The following is a 12,981-nucleotide window of genomic DNA, read 5'->3' on the forward strand; positions in this document are numbered from 1 at the left end:
TGGCGCATAAAGACTGAATCCCTAAAGAGATCCTAATGAAACTTGGAAGATAACGTTGTTGTACTAATATGAACTAATTCCAATAAAAAAAACGGAGCTTAAAACCGTTATTCCGTTTCCAACCGTGATAACACTGTAGGCATAGGTATGGCAGAAAATGGCGCATAACGACTGAATCCCTAAAAAGATCCTAATGAAACTTGGAAGATAACGTTGTTGTACTAATATGAACATATTCCAATAAAAAAAACGGAGCTCAAAACCGTTTTTCCGTTTCCAACCATGATAACACACTAGGCATAGGTATGGCAGAAAATGGCGCATAACGACTGAATCCCTAAAAAGATCCTAATGAAACTTGGAAGATAACGTTGTTGTACTAATATGAACTAATTCCAATAAAAAAAACGGAGCTCAAAACCGTTATTCCGTTTCCAACCATGATAACACACTAGGCATAGGTATGGCAGAATATGGCGCATAAAGACTGAATCCCTAAAAAGATCCTAATGAAATTGGGAAAGTAACTTTCTGTCACTAATATGAACTTATTCCAATAAAAAAAAACGGAGCTTAAAACCGTTATTTGTAATACTTACCAAAGTGATGATGTGAGAGCCTGGTGTTGCAGCTTGACTTCAGTAAGGTACCGTCACACTTAGCGACGCTGCAGCGATATAGACAACGAGCCGATCGCTGGAGCGTCGCTGTTTAGGTCGCTGTAGAGACGTCAAACACAACGATGCAGGAGCGATCCAGTGACGTAACGGCGACTCACTTATTGTTCTCGCTCCATGTAAAAACATTGCTGGCATCGTTGCTTTTGATGTCAAACATGACGATACACACCGATCTAGCGACCAAATAAAGTTCTGGCCTTTCTGCTCCGACCAGCGATGGATCATGATCACTGCTACGTGTCAAACACAACAAGATCGCTTTCCAGGACGCTGCAACGTCACGGATCGTTGTCGTTCTCGTTGCAAAGTTGCTGAGTGTGACGGTACCTTAACCCCTTCCCGACCTTTGACGCATACGCTGCGTCATGAAAGTCGGTGCCATTCCGACCCATGACGCAGCATATGCGTCATGGAAAGATCGCGTCCCTGCAGATCGGGTGAAAGGGTTAACTCCCATTTCACCCGATCTGCAGGGACAGGGGGAGTGGTAGTTTAGCCCAGGGGGGGTGGCTTCACCCCCCCGTGGCTACGATCGCTCTGATTGGCTGTTGAAAGTGAAACTGCCAATCAGAGCGATTTGTAATATTTCACCTAAAAAAATGGTGAAATATTACAATCCAGCCATGGCCGATGCTGCAATATCATCGGCCATGGCTGGACACACTAATGTGCACCCACCGCACCCCTCCGATCGCCCCCCCAGCCCTCCGATCTGTGGTCTGCTCCCCTCGGTCCTGTGCTCCGCTCCCCCGTCCTCCTGCCCGCTCCCCCCGTGCTCCAATCACACCCCCCGTGCTCCAATCAAACCCCCCCCGCACTCCGATCCTCCCCCCCGCACAGCGATCCCCCCCCCCGCACAGCGATTTCCCCCCCCCGTGCTCCGATCCACCCGCCCGCACAGCGATCCCCCACTCCGTGCTCCAATCCACCCCCCCGTGTTCCGGTCCACCCCCCCCCGTGCTCCGACGCCCCCCCCCGTGCCCTGATCTCCCCCCCCTTATACTTACCTGGCCTCCCGGGGACCGTCCGTCTTCTTTCCTGGGCGCCGCCATCTTCCAAAATGGCGGGCGCATGTGCAGTGCGCCCGCCGAATCTGCCCGCTGGCAGATTCGTTCCAGAGTGAATTTTGATCACTGAGATAGGTTATATCTTAGTGATCAAAAAAAAAAAAAAAAAGTAAATGACCCCCCCCCCCCCTTTGTCACCCCTCATAGGTAGGGACAATAAAAAAAATATATATATATTTTTTCCACTAAGGTTGGGGTAAGAACTAGGGGTAGGGTTAGGGTTAGGGGTAGGGTTAGGGTTAGGGGTAGGGGTAGGGTTAGGGTTTCGGTATGTGCACACGTATTCTGTTCCTCTGCGGATTATTCCGCTGCGGATTTGATAAATCCGCAGTGCTAAACCGCTACGGATTTATGGCGGATTTACCATGTTTTTTCTGCGCATTTCAATGCGGTTTTACAACAGCGATTTTCTATTTGAGCAGTTGTAAAACCGCTGCGGAATCCGCACAAAGAAGTGACATGCTGCGGAATGTAAACCGCTGTGTTTCCGTGCAGTTTTTCCGCAGCATGTGTACAGCGATTTTTGTTTCCCATAGGTTTGCAGTGAACTGTAAACTCATGGGAAACTGCTGCGGATCCGCAGCGTTTTCCGCAGCGTGTGCACATACCTTTAGAATTAGGCTATGTGCACACGGTGCGGATTGGCCGCTGCGGATTCGCAGCAGTGTTCCATCAGGTTTACAGTACCATGTAAACATATGGAAAGCCAAATCCGCTGTGCCCATGGTGCGGAAAATACCGCGCGGGAACGCTGCGTTGTATTTTCCGCAGCATGTCAATTCTTTGTGCGGATTCCGCAGCGTTTTACACCTGTTCCTCAATAGGAATCCGCAGGTGAAATCCGGACAAAAAACACTGGAAATCCGCGGTAAATCCGCAGGTAAAACGCAGTGCCTTTTACCCGCGGATTTTTCAAAAATGGTGCTGAAAAATCTCATACGAATCCGCAACGTTGGCACATAGCCTTAGGGCTAGGGTTGGGTTGGAATTAGGGTTGTGGTTAGGGTTAGGGGTGTGTTGGGGTTACGGGTGTGTTGGGGTTAGGGTTGTGATTAGGGTTACGGCTACAGTTGGGATAAGGGTTAGGGGTGTGTTGGAGTTAGAATTGAGGGGTTTCCACTGTTTAGGCACATCAGGGGGTCTCCAAACGCAACATGGCGCCACCATTAATTCCAGCCAATCTTGTATTCAAAAAGTCAAATGGTGCTCCCTCACTTCCGAGCCCCGACGTGCAGCCAAACAGTGGTTTACCCCCACATATGGGGTACCAGCATACTCAGGACAAACTGCGCAACAATTACTGGGGTCCAATTTCTCCTGTTACCCTTGTGAAAATAAAGAAATGCTTGCTAAAACATCATTTTTGAGGAAAGAAAAATGATTTTTTATTTTCACGGCTCTGCGTTGTAAACGTCTGTGAAGCACTTGGGGGTTCAAAGTGCTCACCACATATCTAGATAAGTTCCTTGGGGGGTCTAGTTTCTAAAATGGGGTCACTTGTGGGGGGTTTCTACTGTTTAGGCACACCAGGGGCTCTGCAAACGCAACGTGACGCCCGCAGACCATTCCATCAAAGTCTGCATTTCAAAAGTCACTACTTCCCTTCTGAGCCCCGACGTGTGCCCAAACAGTGGTTTACCCCCACACATGGGGTATCAGCGTACTCAGGAGAAACTGGACAACAACTTTTGGGGTCCAATTTCTCCTGTAACCCTTGGTAAAATAAAAAATTCTGGGCTAAATAATTATTTTTGAGGAAAGAAAACGTATTTATTATTTTCACGGCTCTGCGTTGTAAACTTCTGTGAAGCACTTGGGGGTTCAAAGTGCTCACCACACATCTAGATAAGTTCCTTTCGGGGTCTAGTTTCCAAAATGGGGTCACTTGTGGGGGGTTTCTACTGTTTAGGCACATCAGGGGCTCTGCAAACGCAACGTGACGCCCGCAGAGCATTCCATCAAAGTCTGCATTTCAAAACGTTACTACTTCAATTCCGAGCCCCGGCATGTGCCCAAACAGTAGTTTACCCCCACATATGGGGTATCACCGTACTCAGGAGAAACTGGACAACAAATATTGGGGTCAAATTTCTCCTGTTACCCTTGGGAAAATTAAAAAATTCTGGGCTAAATTATTATTTTTGAGGAAAGAAAACGTATTTATTATTTTCACGGCTCTGCATTATAAACTTCTATGAAGCACTTGGGGGTTCAAAGTGCTCACCACACATCTAGATAAGTTCCTTTCGGGGTCTAGTTTCCAAAATGGGGTCACTTGTCGGGATTTCTACTGTTAAGCCACATCAGGGGCTCTGCAAACGCAACGTGACGCCCACAGAGCATTCCATCAAAGTCTGCATTTCAAAATGTCACTACTTCACTTCCGAGCCCCGGCATGTGCCCAAACAGTGGTTTACCCCCACATATGGGGTATCAGCGTACTCAGGAGAAACTGGACAACAACTTTTGGGGTCAAATTTCTCCTGTTACCCTTTGTAAAATAAAAAATTGCAGGCTAAAAGATCATTTTTGAGAAAATAATTTTTTTTTTTTATTTTCATGGCTCTGCGTTATAAACTTCTGTGAAGCACTTGGGGGTTCAAAGTCCTCACCACACATCTAGATTAGTTCCTTTGGGGGTCTAGTTTCCAAAATGGGGTCATTTCTGGGGGATCTCCAATGTTTAGGCACACAGGGGCTCTCCAAACGTGACATGGTGTCCGCTAATGATTGGAGCTAATTTTCCATTTAAAAAGCCAAATGGCGTGCCATCCCTTCCGAGCCCTGCCGTGCGCCCAAACAGTGGTTTACCCCCACATATGGGGTATCAGCGTACTCAGGACAAACTGGACAACAATATTTGGGGTCCAATTTCTCCTATTATCCTTGGCAAAATAGGAAATTCCAGGCTAAAAAATCATTTTTGAGCAAAGAAAAAGTATTTTTTATTTTCATGGCTCTGCGTTATAAACTTCTGTGAAGCACCTGGGGGTTTAAAGTGCTCAATATGCATCTAGATAAGTTCCTTGGGGGGTCTAGTTTCCAAAATGGGGTCACTTGTGGGGGAGCTCCAATGCATAGGCACACAGGGGCTCTCCAAACGCGACATGGTGTCCGCTAACAATTGGAGCTAATTTTCCATTCAAAAAGTCAAATGGCGCGCCTTCCCTTCCGAGCCCTGCCGTGTGCCCAAACAGTGGTTTACCCCCACATATGAGGTATCGGCGTACTCGGGAGAAATTGCCCAACAAATTTTATGATCCATTTTATCCTACTGCTCATGTGAAAATGAAAAAATTGAGGCGAAAAGAATTTTTTTGTGAAAAAAAAGTACTTTTTCATTTTTACAGATCAATTTGTGAAGCACCTGAGGGTTTAAAGTGCTCACTAGGCATCTAAATAAGTTCCTTGGGGGGTCTAGTTTCCAAAATGGGGTCACTTGTGGGGGAGCTCCAATTTTTAGGCACACTCTCCAAACGTGACATGGTGTCCGCTAAAGAGTGGAGCCAATTTTTGATTTAAAAAGTCAAATGGCACTCCTTCCCTTCCAAGCCCTGCCGTGCGCCCAAACAGTGGTTTACCCCCACATATGAGGTATCAGCGTATTAAGGACAAATTGCACAACAACTTTCGTGGTTCAGTTTCTCCTTTTACCATTGGGAAAATAAAAAAATTGTTGCTAAAAGATAATTTTTGTGACTAAAAAGTTAAATGTTCATTTTTTCCTTCCATGTTGCTTCTGCTGCTGTGAAGCACCTGAAGGGTTAATAAACTTCTTGAATGTGGTTTTGAGTACCTTGAGGGGTGCAGTTTTTAGAATGGTGTCACTTTTGGGTATTTTCAGCCATATAGACCCCTCAAACTGACTTCAAATGTGAGGTGGTCACTAAAAAAAATGGTTTTGTAAATTTCGTTGTAAAAATGACAAATCGCTGGTCAAATTTTAACCCTTATAATTTCCTAACAAAAAAAAATTTTGTTTCCAAAATTGTGCTGATGTAAAGTAAACATGTGGGAAATGTTATTTATTAACTATTTTGTGTCACATATCTCTCTGGTTTAACAGAATAAAAATTCAAAATGTGAAAATTGTGAAATTTTCAAAATTTTCGCCAAATTTCCGTTTTTATCACAAATAAACGCAGAATTTATTGACCTAAATTTACCACTAACATGAAGCCCAATATGTCACGAAAAAACAATCTCAGAACCGCTAGGATCCGTTGAAGCGTTCCTGAGTTATTACCTCATAAAGGGACACTGGTCAGAATTGCAAAAAACGGCAAGGTCTTTAAGGTCAAAATAGGCTGGGTCATGAAGGGGTTAAGATATGCCCCAGCTAGCATGTCCACTTACTCTGCATTCTGTGGTTGCTAGGGTACTGGATGTGTGAGAGGAGGGTTTATAAACTCTCTCAAGGTAGACAATATTAGCCTAGGTTCTCATTGCGTTAGGGCAATCCGCTTAGCGCTAGCGAATTGCGCTAACGCAATGTCTTTTTAGGGGTCGCGTTAAATGTCCCCACTAGTGCAGATCCCCGATCTGCGAGAGCGGGGAACAGACCTCGGGCACGCCTCGGACACTGCAAGCAGCGTCCGAGGCGCGCCACAAAAGAACGGCACATCGCTAGCGCGTGCCGAAAATGGCACGCACTAGCAATGCGCTTTAACATTGCTAGCAATGGGAGCACTAATGGACGCGTTGGACGGCGTTAATTTCGCCGTGCAACGCTGTCTGTTAGCGCTCACCCGAAAATGAAATGAGAAACTAGCCTTAATATTATCTCACTCAAAACATCCCCCTCCCTCTCTCAGTTCAGGTACACAGAGAAGGGAGTTGTAAGGCTATGTGCACACGTTCAGTATTTTTCGCTTTTTTTTGCTATAAAAACGCGATAAACGTGAAAAAAACGCTTACATATGGTTTCCAATCATTTCAATGTAATCCGCAAAACTTGTGCAAATGTTGTGATTTTTTTCCACGAAACATTCATTAATTTTGTGGAATCGCTGATTTCCCGTACACTGTAAAAAATCTACCATAGGCATAGGTATAGACAAATATGACTAAAAAAATCAACCATAGGCATAGGTAAAATCTACCATAGGCATAGGTATAGACAAATATGACTAAAAAAATCAACCATAGGCATAGGTAAAATCTACCATAGGCATAGGTATAGACAAATATGACACATAGGGTTTTAGTATTTTCCTAACCTGCAGCAATTCCATAAAAAAGCCAGAAGAGGCGACTACAATGGAGTCTGTGTGAGGAGCTCACCATAGACACTCCATTGTAGTTAGGGCCTGTCTGGTCGTGGGCTGCCTTGTCTGCTACATTGTTAACAGAATCGATGTTCTCAGGACACCCACACTGTTAAGAGTTGTGACAAAGCACAAAGTCACTGACTCCGTCACTTACCCCAGCAGGCCACGGGTATCATTTGAAATATTGGTGTTGTAGTAAATCTTTCTTTCCTCCATCCAGGGTAATATATACCATCTGGTTCTTGGGAATGGGGACAACATGGGCCTGTTTGGTTTCAAATGCCAGGGCTGAATTTCTGCCCCTTTCCGTACCTGATTGTAGTCACTTCAGTGCTGAGCCGTCTAAAGCGGAGATGGTAAAATTAGGTCCTGAAAAAATCACCTCAGATCTTGTCTCTACCATTCAGTAACCCTTTGGAGTTCTGCTTCCAGGACCTGTGATGATGTCACAGTCATGTGATCAGTTACATGGGGTGGGGGCTGGAACTGGAAGTGAAGGGTTTTCTCTGTGTAGGAAGCGCCTGCAACATGTAAGAGCTGAAGGGAGAAGTCTGCACTGGTGAGCGGTAATGGAGGAGCAGGGACTGTGTGATAGAGGGGACAGGACTCAGTCCTGGGGGGCACCGGGACTCTGCACATTAGGGTACAGCCGACTCCACATGTAAGAGGTGAAGGGAGAAGTCTGCACTGGTGAGCGGTAATGGGGGAGCAGGGACTGTGTGATAGAGAGGACAGGACTCAGTCCTGGGGGGCACCGGGACTCTGCACATTAGGGTACAGCCGACTCCACATGTAAGAGGTGAAGGGAGAAGTCTGCACTGGTGAGCGGTAATGGGGGGGCAGGGACTGTGTGATAGAGGGGACAGGACTCAGTCCTGGGGGGCACCGGGACTCTGCACATTAGGGTACAGCCGGCTCCACATGTAAGAGCTGAAGGGAGAAGTCTGCACTGGTGTGCGGTAATGGGGGAGCAGGGACTGTGTGATAGAGGGGACAGGACTCAGTCCTGGGGGGCACGGGACTCTGCACATTAGGGTACAGCCAACTCCACATGTAAGAGCTGAAGGGAGAAGTCTGCACTGGTGAGCGGTAATGGGGGAGCAGGGACTGTGTGATAGAGGGGACAGGACTCAGTCCTAGGGGGCACCGGGACTCTGCACATTAGGGTACAGCCGGCTCCACATGTAAGAGCTGAAGGGAGAAGTCTGCACTGGTGAGCGGTAATGGGGAGCAGGGACTGTGTGATAGAGGGGACAGGACTCAGTCCTGGGGGGCACCGAGACTCTGCACATTAGGGTACAGCCGGCTCCACATGTAAGAGCTGAAGGGAGAAGTCTGTACTGGTGAGCGGTAATGGGGGAGCAGGGACTGTGTGATAGAGGGGACAGGACTCAGTCCTGAGGGGCACCGGGACTCTGCACATTAGGGTACAGCCGGCTCCACATGTAAGAGGTGAAGGGAGAAGTCTGCACTGGTGTGCGGTAATGGGGGGGCAGGGACTGTGTGATAGAGGGGACAGGACTCAGTCCTGGGGGGCACCGGGACTCTGCACATTAGGGTACAGCCGGCTCCACATGTAAGAGCTGAAGGGAGAAGTCTGCACTGGTGTGCGGTAATGGGGGAGCAGGGACTGTGTGATAGAGGGGACAGGACTCAGTCCTGGGGGGCACGGGACTCTGCACATTAGGGTACAGCCAACTCCACATGTAAGAGCTGAAGGGAGAAGTCTGCACTGGTGAGCGGTAATGGGGGAGCAGGGACTGTGTGATAGAGGGGACAGGACTCAGTCCTAGGGGGCACCGGGACTCTGCACATTAGGGTACAGCCGGCTCCACATGTAAGAGCTGAAGGGAGAAGTCTGCACTGGTGAGCGGTAATGGGGGAGCAGGGACTGTGTGATAGAGGGGACAGGACTCAGTCCTAGGGGGCACCGGGACTCTGCACATTAGGGTACAGCCGGCTCCACATGTAAGAGCTGAAGGGAGAAGTCTGTACTGGTGAGCGGTAATGGGGGAGCAGGGACTGTGTGATAGAGGGGACAGGACTCAGTCCTAGGGGGCACCGGGACTCTGCACATTAGGGTACAGCCGGCTCCACATGTAAGAGCTGAAGGGAGAAGTCTGCACTGGTGAGCGGTAATGGGGAGCAGGGACTGTGTGATAGAGGGGACAGGACTCAGTCCTGGGGGGCACCGAGACTCTGCACATTAGGGTACAGCCGGCTCCACATGTAAGAGCTGAAGGGAGAAGTCTGTACTGGTGAGCGGTAATGGGGGAGCAGGGACTGTGTGATAGAGGGGACAGGACTCAGTCCTGAGGGGCACCGGGACTCTGCACATTAGGGTACAGCCGGCTCCACATGTAAGAGCTGAAGGGAGAAGTCTGCACTGGTGAGCGGTAATGGGGGGCAGGGACTGTGTGATAGAGGGGACAGGACTCAGTCCTAGGGGGCACCGGGACTCTGCACATTAGGGTACAGCCGGCTCCACATGTAAGAGCTGAAGGGAGAAGTCTGCACTGGTGTGCGGTAATGGGGGAGCAGGGACTGTGTGATAGAGGGGACAGGACTCAGTCCTGGGGGGCACGGGACTCTGCACATTAGGGTACAGCCAACTCCACATGTAAGAGCTGAAGGGAGAAGTCTGCACTGGTGAGCGGTAATGGGGGAGCAGGGACTGTGTGATAGAGGGGACAGGACTCAGTCCTGGGGGGCATCGGGACTCTGCACTTTAGGGTACAGCCGGCTCCACATGTAAGAGCTGAAGGGAGAAGTCTGCACTGGTGAGCGGTAATGGGGGAGCAGGGACTGTGTGATAGAGGGGACAGGACTCAGTCCTGGGGGGCACCGGGACTCTGCACATTAGGGTACAGCCAACTCCACATGTAAGAGCTGAAGGGAGAAGTCTGCACTGGTGAGCGGTAATGGGGGAGCAGGGACTGTGTGATAGAGGGGACAGGATTCAGTCCTGGGGGGCACCGGGACTCTGCACATTAGGGTACAGCCGGCTCCACATGTAAGAGCTGAAGGGAGAAGTCTGCACTGGTGAGCGGTAATGGGGGAGCAGGGACTGTGTGATAGAGGGGACAGGATTCAGTCCTGGGGGGCACCGGGACTCTGCACATTAGGATACAGCCGGCTCCACATGTAAGAACTGAAGGGTGAAGTCTGCACTGGTGAGCGGTAATGGGGGGCAGGGACTGTGTGATAGAGGGGACAGGACTCAGTCCTGGGGGGGCACCGGGACTCTGCACATTAGGGTACAGCCGGCTCCACATGTAAGAGCTGAAGGGAGAAGTCTGCACTGGTGAGCGGTAATGGGGAGCAGGGACTGTGTGATAGAGGGGACAGGACTCAGTCCTGGGGGGGCACCGGGACTCTGCACATTAGGGTACAGCCGGCTCCACATGTAAGAGCTGAAGGGAGTAGTCTGCACTGGTGAGCGGTAATGGGGGAGCAGGGACTATGTGATAAGGGGGACAGGACTCAGTCCTGGGGGGGCACCGGGACTCTGCACATTAGGGTACAGCCGGCTCCACATGTAAGAGCTGAGGGGAGAAGTCTGCACTGGTGAGCGGTAATGGGGGAGCAGGGACTGTGTGATAGAGGGGACAGGGCTCAGTCCTGGGGGGCACCGGGACTCTGCACATTAGGGTACAGCCGGCTCTACATGTAAGAGCTGAGGGGAGAAGTCTGCACTGGTGAGCAGTAATGGGGGGGCAGGGATTGTGTGATAGAGGGGACAGGACTCAGTCCTGGGGGGCACCGGGACTCTGCACATTAGGGTACAGCCGGCTCCACATGTAAGAGCTGAAGGGAGAAGTCTGCACTGGTGAGCGGTAATGGGGGGAGCAGAGACTGTGTGATAGAGGGGACAGGACTCAGTCCTGGGGGGCACCGGGACTCTGCACATTAGGGTACAGCCGGCTCCACATGTAAGAGCTGAAGGGAGAAGTCTGCACTGGTGAGCGGTAATGGGGGAGCAGAGACTGTGTGATAGAGGGGACAGGACTCAGTCCTGGGGGCACCGGACTCTGCACATTAGGGTACAGCCGGCTCCACATGTAAGAGCTGAAGGGTGAAGTCTGCACTGGTGAGCGGTAGTGGGGGAGCAGGGACTGTGTGATAGAGGGGACAGGACTCAGTCCTGGGGGCACCGGACTCTGCACATTAGGGTCCAGCCGGCTCCACATGTAAGAGCTGAAGGGAGAAGTCTGCACTGGTGAGCGGTAATGGGGGAGCAGGGACTGTGTGATAGAGGGGACTGGACTCAGTCCTGGGGGGCACCGGGACTCTGCACATTAGGGTACAGCCGGCTCCACATGTAAGAGCTGAAGGGTGAAGTCTGCACTGGTGAGCGGTAGTGGGGGAGCAGGGACTGTGTGATAGAGGGGACAGGACTCAGTCCTGGGGGCACCGGGACTCTGCACATTAGGGTACAGCCGGCTCCACATGTAAGAGCTGAAGGGAGAAGTCTGCACTGGTGAGCGGTAATGGGGGAGCAGGACTGTGTGATAGAGGGGACTGGACTCAGTCCTGGGGGGCACCGGGACTCTGCACATTAGGGTACAGCCGGCTCCACATGTAAGAGCTGAAGGGAGAAGTCTGCACTGGTGAGCGGTAATGGGGGAGCAGGGACTGTGTGATAGAGGGGACAGGACTCAGTCCTGGGGGGCATCGGGACTCTGCACATTAGGGTACAGCCGGCTCCACATGTAAGAGCTGAGAGGAGAAGTCTGCACTGGTGAGCGGTAATGGGGGAGCAGGGACTGTGTGATAGAGGGGACAGGACTCAGTCCTGGGGGGGCACCGGGACTCTGCACATTAGGGTACAGCCGGCTCCACATGTAAGAGCTGAGAGGAGAAGTCTGCACTGGTGAGCGGTAATGGGGGAGCAGGGACTGTGTGATAGAGGGGACAAGACTCAGTCCTGGGGGGAATCATTAGGACTATCTGCACATTTGCTCTGATGATCACATGTGTGTATTACTGTGAAGAGCTGTAAAACCTGCACTCATGTAATGACCACAGACAGGATACAGATCCCCAACACACAGCAGGAGTATAATATTCCCGGGACATTCACATGTTCCTCACCCAATGGGGTGTACTTAATTATGTGCACTATATGTCCTATTGGGGGTCTCTGTGTTGGAGAAACAGGACAGAAACTAGAGCGAGGATGGGATGTCATTGCCACATGATTACAGACAGAAAACCCCTTTAGGCTAAGTTCACATTAGTGTTCCGGGGCTTGGTGGAGGGCTGCGTACTTCCTCCATTAAGCTCCGTCTAATTCGCTCATACTTCTGCATGCGTCCTGCATACCTATCTTTAACAGTGGGTACGCAGGACATGCGGATGTATGCAGATGCGTTGTTTTGGCGCACCCGCCATACGCACAAAACGCAAGTTGCTGCGTTCCCTTGCGGTTGGCGGTCACATCAAGACAATGCATCCGCATACAGTACATCCGCAAGTCCTGCGTACCCAATTTTAAACATAGGGACGCATGCAGAATTATGAGGAAGTAGGTGGAGCTTAACGGAGGAAGTACGCAGCCCTCCGCAAAGCCCCCAAATGCTAATGTGAGCTTAGCTTTACTGGTGGCCAAACATTCCTGTGGTCCAGGACTCAATATAATCAATACGAAAGTTTTTATATTAACCCCTTATCGACCACCGTTATGCCTTATAACGGCACTGAGCAATAAGAGTACAGCGCTGCCCCGCGGCTGAAATTCCCACTGGTGGCAGCTGTTCATGACAGCTGAGACCCTGCAGTGTCGGCCCCGGCTGGTTTTGGATACAATTGAGGCCGATAAACCCCTTAAATACCATTATCAGTCACAACATCAATAATCAAATGATTACAAGGGGGTCACAAGAGTCCCTTAGTAACTTTCGGACCCTCGAAATGAGAATCGCGGTTCCCAATGGTTGCCATGCTACTCTGATGTCATGTGAT

General features: G+C 50.1%; 1 protein-coding gene across 1 annotated transcript in view; it reads left to right on the plus strand.

Moving 5' to 3' along the window:
• The first annotated feature begins 7,492 nt into the window (after window positions 1–7,492).
• Window positions 7,493–12,981, plus strand: part of LOC138667022 (gastrula zinc finger protein XlCGF57.1-like) — a 100,300-nt gene continuing 94,811 nt past the window's right edge. The window contains exon 1 of the mRNA XM_069755265.1: window positions 7,493–7,576. The gene's annotated coding sequence lies outside the window, so the exon portion shown is untranslated. The remainder of the gene's footprint in view (window positions 7,577–12,981) is intronic.

This window comes from Ranitomeya imitator, chromosome 2 (genome assembly GCF_032444005.1).
Source record: "Ranitomeya imitator isolate aRanImi1 chromosome 2, aRanImi1.pri, whole genome shotgun sequence".
Lineage (NCBI taxonomy): Eukaryota > Metazoa > Chordata > Amphibia > Anura > Dendrobatidae > Ranitomeya > Ranitomeya imitator.